Source organism: Lissotriton helveticus, chromosome 6 (genome assembly GCF_964261635.1).
Source record: "Lissotriton helveticus chromosome 6, aLisHel1.1, whole genome shotgun sequence".
NCBI lineage: Eukaryota > Metazoa > Chordata > Amphibia > Caudata > Salamandridae > Lissotriton > Lissotriton helveticus.
The window spans coordinates 1,272,334,465-1,272,346,715 of NC_136067.1; positions in this window are offsets into that span (position 1 = coordinate 1,272,334,465).

A 12,251-nucleotide genomic window follows, 5' to 3' on the forward strand; every position below is an offset into this window, starting at 1 on the left:
CTGCTGATCAGTGCCACAGTGCAAGTGCTCCCTATGTGAAATTGCTGTATTGATTGAATTCCATGTTTGGCTTATTTGGTTTACTGTCAGTCCCTAGTAGAGTGCACCAGGAGTGCTAGGGCTTGTAAATACAAATGCTGCTAGTGGGCCTGCAGCACGTGTTGTGCCACCCACAAGAGCGGCCTAGTAAAAGTATGTCTGAAGGTCTACCATTGCTAGACCACGTGCAGTCTGGTACTGTCACGCAGACTGTGCAAGTACACCTACTTGCCAGTCCCTAAACCTTCCCTTAACTTCATGTTAGTCACCCCTATGGTAGGCCCAAGGGCAGGGTGCATTGTAAGCATAAGGTAGGACAAGCCTGACAAGGTTGGCATGTCCTAATAGTGAATTACAGCCATATTCGTTTTTCACTATTGTAAGGTAACCTGCTCTCCATCAGTTAGAATGGGCTGCCAGGATTATTAATGCTATAATCCTAGCGGGCTCGGGGAGCATGGTGCAATGTCGAGTTTGGTATCCCTGAACTCAGGGTTTAATAACGCATCCGTTTGTGTGGGTGGTTTTTGGACTCTGTGTTTGAAAATAGCACTTTTAGAAAGTAGCTATTTTCTTGTCTAACTGTCTACCGGTCTCTGCTGGTTCTGGTGTGCGTGTGACAGGAGCTGGGTGGCTCCAGAGGTCTGAATGAGTCAGTGTAGGATGAGTGGGGCATTTGCATTGAGAGTAGGGGAAGAGTAGCTCCTGATAGCCTGCCCTGCCTGATACAATGCTGGCTCCGCCCCCCTGCCAGGCGACTGATGACTCTGTGCCTGCCTGGGACTTTCCTGGCCCACCTCCTGCCAGGCAACTGATGGCCCTGCCCCTGCCAGTGACAATGCTGGCTCCGCTCCTGCTGGGCGGCTGAAGACTCTGCCCTGCACAGTGAATAGGCCAGGTGCTTCGGCCTGGCAACACCCACAACAAACCCAAGATGGGGGGAAATTCCCCTGCATGGACAAAGGGATCAAAGCCAAAAAGGGGTATAAGAGAAGGACCCCTGAACCAAGAATTTAGATCACTTCTGACAAGGAAACCTGAACCAAGGACAAGAAGCCTGCTGATCTAAGGACTGCCTACCCCTTCTGCCAGAGTGCTGTTTGTTGGGGGAATCCTGCATTGCTTCTTTATTTTTGCCAAGGAACCAGGAGAGAGGAACTGAGTGTGTACTCTCAAACTTTGCTCAAGAAAATCTCCAAGGGCTGGAAGAAGTGCCAGTCTCCTGTTGAAGTCACAGGCCTAAAGGACTTCATCTGCTTAAAGTGCTGTTTGCTGGAACTTGTGAATCCAGCCCCTCTGAAAGAATCCAGCAATCTCGACGCCGACGGACGCTGCCGAATCCAGCTCGACATCGTGAGTAACGGCTCCAGTGTCCCGCTTCCTCGACGCCGGCCGCCGGGCCCGATCGACGCCAGCAACAACGCCAGTGAGTAGTGAGTTCGGCTCCAGCTCCAAGTGACCTCGTGTCTGCACCGCTGCTGATCGCATCGACTTCGAGCCCTCTCGACGCCGTGAGCGCTGCTCACTCTTGCAACATCGACATCGACGACGCCGTATCCTGCTTCACCTCGTGAGCGCTGCTCCTGCCTGACTTCGGTCGACGCCGCTGCAGATCGCCCCAACTCCGAGGCCCGATCGACGCCGAAGACGCGATGCCGGACATCTCGACGCCGCTGATCATCGAGTGCTTCACTTTTCCAAGGTACTGTGTTGTGGGGGTCTGTGCGACTCCGGGCTCGACGTAGCGCTCCTCGCGGTCGACGCCGAACCTTTGGATTAACTTTGCCTCGACGTCGTGTGACTCCCGTGTGGGTTACATTGTTGCCAAGAACTGTGTTTTAGAGAAGAAGAGTTGCTTTTGATACTAAAGACTTTGTGCTAAGAAGAAACTACGCTTGAACTATTATTTTTCCTTCCAAGAGTATTTATTAAGATTGTGGTATATTTTTGTCGTTATTTGGTCTTGTGCTAAGCCTTATATAAACATTCTTATTTTTATAATACCACTGTGTCGTGTCCATTTGTAGTGTATTCACTTTATTACTGTATGTGGTCATAAATGCTTAACGCACTGCCTCTGAGATAAGCCTGTCTGCTTTGCCAAGCTACCAAGGGGGTGAGCAGGGGTTATCTAAGTGTGTGATCCCCTTGCCCTGACTAGAAAAGGTGTGTCCCTATTTGTCAGAAGTGTATACCTCTGCCAACTAGAGACAGCCGCTTCTAACAGTAGTATTGTTCTAAATCAGTCAGTGGGTGTGTGAGTCTTTGAGATGTGTGTACATCAGTGAATAAACAAAAAGTGATGTATCTTTTGTTGAATCTGCAGACACTAAAATAAAGACACAGTATTATTTCACCTTGCCACATACCCAATTCCACAGTATATTTTTGTCATAGCTTCTGCAAAACTTTATTGTTGTGGGATTTTCTGGGCCATTGTCAGTATAAAAGTAATTTTGCAAAGCTACATATCTACCTTTGATTTCAGGATGCACACATTGACATAGTAATCCTAACAAACTTATGTGCAGGCATTCTCCTTGTGAAAGTAAGTAAGTAGAGCATCGTTTTGATAGTAATACTTCTTTATTTCATGATTTGCAAACATGGTAATACTGTCTGGGAAAACATTTGACCTCATTAGTACCAGTTTAACAACCACATGCATAAATAAGCAACTTTAAGATGACTATTCAACCTTTGTGCAGGCCCTTCACTGCGTATAAACACACGGAGCCACATCAATCCCTTTGTGTAGAAACTAAATATTTCAACTATCACATAAACCTACTATTTGCTGCATAATCTGCAGATGGTAGATTTATGTAGCATATGCAGTATATATGTATTTTTCAGAAATGTGTGTTTTCACCTAGGGGCGCACAACCTGTTCCCCAAGGGAAAACACATGTTTGTTAAAATATATATATATTGCCTCCAAAGGGGGTCAAACCGATGTGCTGAGAGTTGACCCCATACCTACATGGCTTTACTTTTTGAGGGAAATGTATGGTTCCCTTGGTGTGCCTGCGATTCCCTCCCAGAGAAAACACATTTCCCTCAAAAAAATTGGGGAACTCAGGGGGTTGGCCTGTATGCAATGAGGGCCAAGACTATGACAATTTCACCTTTTAAAAAAAAATTAAATTCTCCTGGGTTTGCGATTGCCTTTATTTTTCTTTTAATTCTGAGACTTGCAATACAAATTTGATAATGGGATAAACAGGAACACCAGTCCCTGTATAAGCTATGGAACTGAAAACCTTGAGAGCTCTGAATGTGCTCCTGGAAACCTGTCGGTCAATGTGTTTCAATATATATATATTTATTAGTTTGTGTGCATGTATGTTTATGTTTGTGCACCCTTTTGTTGTGTGCATATGCTATACAAAGGTCAAATGTGTTGACTTTTTCAATAATTGGTTTCTTCAATTCTGGCCAATTCACAGGACTCAAAAGCAGCCACTGGAACCAACTTTAAATTATTTAAATTGCTAGAGGTGCACTGACATTGCAGTGCAAACAGCAGCATCAAAAGCGTTCCCACACATGTCTCTATGATAGCATTGAATAAAGCTGTGACAACGCTTTCTTCCAGTGCTAGTGGTTGAAGGACGTGTCTGTGCTGACTTGCTTCCATTTGGTTTCAGGACTGCAGTATTGTGTGAAGCACAGAGGAGCATATCATTGGTGTGGCTTCAAGTGACTCAGAGTGAGGTCACAGGCAGCATTTCTTCCACAATAGCCCTACAGCATGGCTTCCATAGATCTGCTATTGGTCCTTAACACATGGGGTATTAGCGCCTTCAATTTCTTATAGTTTTTTTAACACTAAATGGACAAAGGACACATTTTTGAAGTGCTGCTACCTAATCCCTCACAGAAACAGGGGTGCTTTAAATTGTGATGTAAAATTGTTCTAGGTATCTATATCTGTGTTACACTGTAGAGCAACAAGCCATAAATAAATACCGCATGAACTCACTTTGTGTGCTCTTTGGCTGGGGTCTTTATAATACACTCCGCTCCTGTTCTATATTTTTAAGTTTCATTTTATTAAAGAATAGCAAAATAGCAAAAGAGAGAAGAGCAATATAATGATAAAACAAAACCTATTTAACACAAAGATGAATACATAAAGTAAAAATATATAATATAGTTATCAAGCTGTATACAAAAGATAAAATACATCATATAAAACAATGAGGAAAAAGGGCAAGAGAGAAGAAGCTAAATGAAATTACTGTATAACAATTGAAGATAACAGGCATACAATGTAAAGTATTTAGCATTGTAAGCATACAAATAAATGAGGTTGAAAAACATAATAATAAACATTCAATAGTAAATGACAAACTAATCATCTGGAAGTGAGGAGGCAAAGCGAGAAATTAAGGTGGTTTCCATACATCATGGTTTCCATACATCATCTGATACATTTTTAGATGCAACATTTGAAGAGGCAGTTAGAGATAAATAAGGTATCAAGGGGAGCCATAAGATCTCTTTTAATTGCTAAAGATATGGGGGAGACATAATTAGTATATAGTCCATGATGAACACATACAGCAGTCCACCAGGATCTGAAAGTGACTTTATCAGCTTGTTTCCAATTTGAGGTTATTAAATGACATGCAATAGCTAACAATACATCTAAAAGCTTAAATCACAGTGGTGATTGAGGCCATTGGGAAGATAGAGTATCTAGGAAAATATTTGTGAAAGAAAAAGGGATCTGAACTTAAAAAATTCTCTTAATTTTAGACCAGTCTAGTTGCCAAAATTGGTGGATAGGAGGACACTCAAACAACATATGTTTTAAGTCAGCAGTAGGGATGGACAGGACCAACAAGTAGAGGGTATTTCTGATGATAAAGATGTTAGAGACATTAGGGAAAATAATACTCGATGATAAATGAAGAAAAGGGTTGTGTGGTATTTGCAGCCCGAGAGGTTTTGTGAATTTTAGACCATATTTTATCCCATGTAATAATTGGCTATTCTAGTGATCAATCCTTTTCCCATGCCAGTTCAACCTTTGTTTTGTATCTGTCTGGGGAAAGTTGTAAAGATTTGTATATAGTGGATGCTGAGGGGGAATTGTCTTATATTGAGAATAAATTCCTGTACAATATAGGAAGATTATTAGTGCTTGGTAAATTATGGAGTAATTGGATGAGAGAAGGATAAAGAAGATTATATTACGATCTAGAGGACGATGGTAGGGAAAATTGAGATTGGAGATCAGAAATAATAAGGGGTTGGTTATCAAATATAAGCTGGGATATCCAACTTAAACCTCTAGAATGCCAAGTTTTCCAGTATATAGAACGATTATGAATCCGTAATGATTTATTATGCCAAATGGGTTGTTGATGAAGGGAGCTATTAGAGGGATACGATGGAGATAGTACAGGAACCAAAAGTTTACGGGAATGGGAATTGGCAGGGGAACACAAAGAAGCAGTGTTGGAAGTGAAGGTTAAGATTTCCTGAAAAATTAAAAGAGCAATAAGAAAGTTCTCAATTTTTAACCAAAGAGGGGGATATAAAGGAAGATCCATAGATTTCCATCGAGTAGCTTATTTTATTGAGAATGTGGAATGGTATGTTTTAAAGTCAGGAAACCTAAGACCTCCATTAGGTCTGTCTTTCTTTAAAGAGGACAAGGCTATACGAGATGGTTTACCCTTCCATAATAATTTTATCAAAGTAGAATCAATTTTCTTAAATTAATATTCAGGAATGTGAATAGGAATCATGGAAATAATATATAATATAAGAGGAGAGAGCATTATCTTAATTGAGTCTAGACGACCCCACCAAGATAGAAAAAGGGGATGCCAGCAAGCAATAATGTCATTCAGTTCTTTAAGAATTTAATCAAAGTTTAGTTTTAACGTTTCAGATAATAAAGGTGTGAACCACAAATTTGATTTTAAGTGGTTGCCAAGAGAACCCGGAATGTTCGAAAATATGTTTCTGAGACAAAACATTTAAAGGCAGAATTTCCCATTCATACGCGTTAAGGCGATAACCTAAGAGTTTAGAGAAAGAGACCATCTGTTGGAGAAAAGGAGTAAGAGAGGATTCAGGATTAGACCAATATAAAAGAATGTCATCAGCGTAAACTGACATTTTAACCTGATGGGGACCAAAATGAAATCCAGTAATACGATCATCCTGTCTAATTTTAGTTAAAAAAGGTTTCAATGCTATAACAAATATTAATGGAGATAAGGGGCATCCCTGCCGTACCCCCCTTCTCAATGAAAAATAATCAAAAGTCTTACAGTTAACAAATATTGAAGCCTGGGGACCTGAGTATAATAAATAAATTAAAGCAATTAATTTAGAGGGAAAACCAGTCCATTTTAAAGCATGAAACATAAAGTCCTAACCAATCCTATCAAATGCTTTTTCAGCATCTGAGGTAATCGCAGCAATAGGGTGATCCAAAGAAGAAGCTTTACTTAAAACATTGAAAAGGACTCGTGAATTGTCATATGCGAGTCTCTCCTTAACAAAACCCGATTGTTCAGGGCCAATAAGATCGGGTAGAATAGGAACAATACGAAGTACAAAAATCTTTGCAAAGATCTTATAATCTGTGTTGACCAAAGAAATACGTCGATAGTTCTTACAAAGAGAATGATCCTTTTCATCCTTGGGAATTAAACAGATCAGTGCCTCTTGAAACTTGCCCCGAGAAGAGCCACTATCAGAAAAAGGTTGAAATGGAAGTCAAAGAATGGGCAAAAGGATTTTTGCAAAGTGATTATAAAATTCAATGGGAAAGTCATCTGGTCCGGGTGCTTTCCCACAATGTAACACCGAAACAGCATAGGAAATATCTGCTAAAGAAATATCAGTTCCCAAATGTTCAAAATCAATGTGATTCAATGGAGCAGAAGGAATGGATTGAAAATAGGAAAGAAGATCGACTGTTCTGGTAATGCTTCAGGAGTGTATAAATCCTTATAAAGTGAGACAAATGTGTTTAAAATATCATTATCTTTGAAAATAGAAGTACCGGCAGGACCGTGCAGAGATTCTATTTTCGTTCTTTCTTTTCTCACTTTTAAATAGTTAGCCAGTAATCTTCCCATTTTGTTTTGGCCCCCATAATAGTGAGAGCTACTTTTCAATAGGTAATTAGAGGCAGTATCAGTAGATAGTCTATTAAATGTAAGTTTAGCGTCAATAAGATTTTTCAAAGAGGACTTGTTATTGAAATGAAAATATGTATATTCTAATTGTTTACGGTTTTTAAGTAGTTGAGAGGATTGGACATCTAAGGATTTTTTCTTTTGTGATACAAAATTTATGATAAAACCTCTGGCAGGTGCCTTAAAGGAATCCCACACCATAACAAAGGGAGAATCTGGGGTATTGTTGATAGTAAAAAACTCAGAGGCAAAGGAGTTGACATTTTGATAAAAAATAGGATCAAGGAGTAGGGAATTATTAAAACACCATCTTCCTGGGTGAGAAGAAAAAGGGATAAGAATAAGAACAATATCTACAAGTACAGGGGCGAAGTCTGAGATTAAGATAGAACCAATTTCAGATTGAATGGCATGTTGGGCAAGGGATTTACTCAAGAAAAGGTAATCAATACAGGATTGTGAATGATGTGAGGCTGGATAAAACTATATTCTCTAAGGTCAGGGTTACAAAGTCACCAAATATCCACCAACGCTTTGCGATGTGCTGTGGATGTAAATTGTGAGTGCATTTTAGAGGGGAGAAACTTAATTCTACAGTGTGTGTCTAAAATGGGGTCAAGCATTTGATTACAATCACCACCAAATATAATATAGTCATCATCATATGTAAGTAATCTGTCAGATACATTAGTCCAGAAAACCTTATCGACCGAAGTAGGGGCATATACATTAAAAATAACTAAAGGAATTTTATCTATAAGAAGCTTAACAATAACCCAACGACCTTCAGTTTCAGCTTCCTGTTGAACAATAGAAACATGTAATTTTTTATGACATAAAATCAAAACTCAGTTTTTCTTACCCAAAGCAGGAAAGTTACACACATGTCCCACCCAACATCTCTTCAGCTTGGAAGCTTCATCTTCAGTAATATGAGATCCTTGGAGTAAAGCAATTTCAGTTTTTTACTTTGCCAGGTGAGATAGCACCCGTTGCCGTTTAATAGGATTATTTAATCCTTTAATATTCCAGGTTGTGACCCAAAATGTAACTTAATAAGAAAAGTATGAACAAGCATTATGCTCACAAGAACAGGAATTAAAATTGCTTGAGATATATATAGGGAAAGAAGGCAAAAGAGATGAGGCAATTGTTTTAGAAAAGAGGACTTGGGAGATAAAAGAGATAAATAAATTAAATAAAACATTTTAAGAGAATGTAAAGAAGTTACCATGCAAGAGAAACCCAATAGAGAAGGGAGAAGATAGAGAACAAAGAGACTACAAGTCATACAAAAGACGACTGAAAAACATACCTACAGATACAAAACGAATGAGGAGTGACTACACCAGAAGATGACGATGACAGCATTGGAGCTCCACCGAATGCCCGAGGGACCACAATCAAAACTTCAACGTAAAAGGGAGACCAAATAGGTAATGGAATTGTAGGAATAAAACACCAGTATATGAAAGGAAGAAAAAATAACAATGAAAAAAGTAATAACATTAGAGAGAGAGAAATTAGAGAAATATATAGAAGAAAATACAATGCTAGAACATTACAAAACTACAAGCGAGACAACACTCAATGTGTAACCAAGACAAGAAAACATCTACACAAGGTGAAGGCAAAAAAAAAAATTATTTAGACTATGAAGTGTCCATGTCATTAGCTCCATGGTGACGAAGGAATACCTGTAGCGCTGCTGGATCTTCAAATGTTGTAGTTTTTTTCTTTAGAGGTAACCTTGAAGAGACAAGGATGAAGAAGTCCATATCTGACATGAATAGTACGTAGATCAAGAAACTTCTTCCGACGGTCTGCCGTAATTTTAGCTACATCTTGATAAAAAAATAGACAATGGCCTTCCCCATAAAATAGTTTTTTGACTTGACAGCAGACAGGACTTGTAGAAGGTCTGTGTATTGCAGGAAAAGCATGATGACACCACGTGGTTTCGCAGAAAGTTTAGGACCCAGCCTATGAGCCCTTTGAATGTTGAGAGAAGGAGTAGCAAGTAAGTCCAAGAGCTTAAGCAAAAATTACCCAAAAAAGATGGATGGGTTGGTACCCTCAATATTTTCAGGGAGACCATAAATTCTGAGAATTTTCCTGCGGTTTCGATTTTCCAAATCCTCAGCCTGTTTCTTGAGTAGAGATATTTCAAATTCTAGAGATGAAAACGAGAGCAAGAAACTTGCAGAGACTCTGTTCTTTATTCCACAATGAGCACTCGTGAATCCAATGCAGACCATTTGTCATTCAGAAACTGTAGAGTTTTGTTAGTCTCCTCCATGAAAGGTTTCAGAGCACTTATCTCCTCAAGGATTATATCCATGAAGGCTGAGGAAGAATTCACTGGAGAAGGAGGATTTTCTTTATTGGCCATTTGGTAGAAATTGCAGGTAATTTGCTTGAAAGCTGCGTTTTTGGAATAGTGCCTGATGAATGATCAGGTTTCTGAGAAGAAAGGTCTTCCATTTCATTGAAGTTGGAGTCTGAGTCTGAGTACGCAGTAACTTTGGTAGAAGCAGTAAGTTTAAGATTCCTCAGTCTCCTCATTTAAGGACGGTGGAGTTTAGAAAGTAAAAAAAATTAAACTAAACTCCTAAGGACTGACTCTTTAATCCCTTAAATCACTGTAAGAGTATGTAATGAAGAAACATGTAAAATGAAAAGAGGAAGCTTAAAGTCTTCAGTTGAAGAAGTAGAAATTCATTCAAAGCGCAGTACACAAGTTTCAAAACATTTGAAATCTAGGAGCCCTCTTTTATGAGAACGTGGTGTAATTCAAGGAAAGCCGAGGATTTACAACATCAAGAAAAGCAGTAATATGCTGACCATCGTTATAGAATGAGTATTCACCTCATGGAGCGTGTCCAGTGGACCACAAAATGGTGGCTGTTCTCAGGCAGACTGCAAATTACACATGTCAAGAGGAAAAGCAAAAGCAGCAGAGCCTCAAAAGATGGAAAAGACTCACTTGTTCTTCGTGATGAGTTAAACACCAGCTGTGACTCATGTGCAGAAAGCTAGGCCAAGAGGAGACATCTTGGGACTGGGTGGCCGCGGTGAAAATAAATCAAAATGGTGGCCGTTAAACACAGGAACTAAGTTGCGCTGTCAAAATAGCCAAAATTAGAAGAAAACGGCATTTAGAGTGATCAAAATGCTCGTGGTGTAGAAAATGGAATCCTACGTCATTTACTTGAAATTGAAGGATTTCCCTCCTGAAGCGAAATCACATCGGGAACGGTGGCGCGGAGCTCCGCACCTACACGGCCATCTTGTTTGGCGCATAAGCCATGCTCCTAACACTCCGCTCCTGTTGATGTTAATATTGTATTCACATAACATGTAGATTACCCATCTATGTACTCTATTTTTACAAATGATGTTAAATCTTTATCTTTGCCATAATATTGAGCAATAGCTAATAAATTAATGTTGGGCCTTTATATTACACATTCTGACCCCACTGATGCTATTACTGTACTGATTTATACAATATCCATCCATACCCGTCCATGCATTCAATCTTCTTCTTTAATACTAGCTTTTGCTTTGTATTTATAATTGTCTATTCTTTTCTGACACAGCCCATTAATGGAACTCACTTAGATGCTTTTTCACATTTCAGCTCTCTTATAGACGTTGTTACACTTGAGTTCATTGTAGTGAAGTGACGTTATTTACATTGTCACAGGTAAGCCTTGGAGCTAGTTCACTGTGTTTCTTTTCTTTATTTCATTTTCCCTATACGTTTCAGCTTTGGTCTGGTTACTCTACAGATTGCAGTGAGATTTCGCTGGCTGGTGTTTTGCTGTGAGTGTGAGCACTCAAGCATGTTGAGGTATGATTAGTATGATTATTTTTTTCAGGACACATTTTCATTAAAGTCTCAACTCGGGTTGTGGTTCTGGCACTTTTTCACTTTTGTCTATTACTGGATTCACGCTATTTTCGGTGTGGTTGACACATAGGACTAGGTGATGAAGATGGTAATAGTTTTTCCTGCCCTCTTGTGTACCCATATGTTTCATGATTAATGTTAAACTCCATATTTTTGTAAATTTTTCATTAAAATCAGCTCATTGATATATTGCAGATTCCCCTGATGAAGGGTTATGTTAAAAGCCCAAAATGCATTGGGATATGTGAAGTTTTTTGTTGTTACAAGCTGAATACGCTCCATATTTTTCATCATTTTTTAAACTGATTTCATCTGCGACTATCGAGAATAAAACAGATTATTACCAACCTCACGATCTGAAGATCTAATTCTCAGCTGATGATTCATTGGCAATTGATTGGAGTACTGTTATTTATTGAAGAGTAACAGGATATTATTTTATCACCTGTGGATTACATTGTGTACACTTTATAGTGACTTGATAGTAGTGCACTTTGGTATTCCCGAACACATTTCCGTGTTTTTCTTTTCATTGTGAATAAGGTGGCCTGCAGAGTCCCTAACCTGGTGCACACATTACTTTGGTTGAAATTTGATGAATGTATGCATAAACGTTGAATTTGTTTACATTTGAGGATTTGAGTGCATTCAAGCTGCACATTTTTTACTACTTTTAGAAAGTGGACATTTCTTTGCTCATACTGCCCTGTGTGCCTGCAGACTGTATCCAATACACATCTGGGGTGTATGACAGCTACTCTTTGTGCATTCATTATAGACAGCCATGAGCACAGGAAGGGTAGGTCTGACAGAGAACTCATCTGCATTCCGATAGCTCTTCCAGGGCAGGAAAAGACAGGGGAGCTGACTCTTTAACCTGAATAGGCAGTGTCCAGTTACCCACACAAAGTGCTGATTACCCCCTACTGAAAGTCTGGAGCCAGGGCTGGGAAGAAAGGGCCTGTGTGGACTTCAGAGACCCTTCTTTGAAGTCACTTCCACTTCAAAGGCACAACTGGGTATAAGTACAGGGACACTACTGGACCTGTGAAGAACTCTGCCAGGAGTATAGACTGCTGTGCTACAAGGATTGCAATTCTGCTTGCCTGCTGCTCTGGAAGAACTGC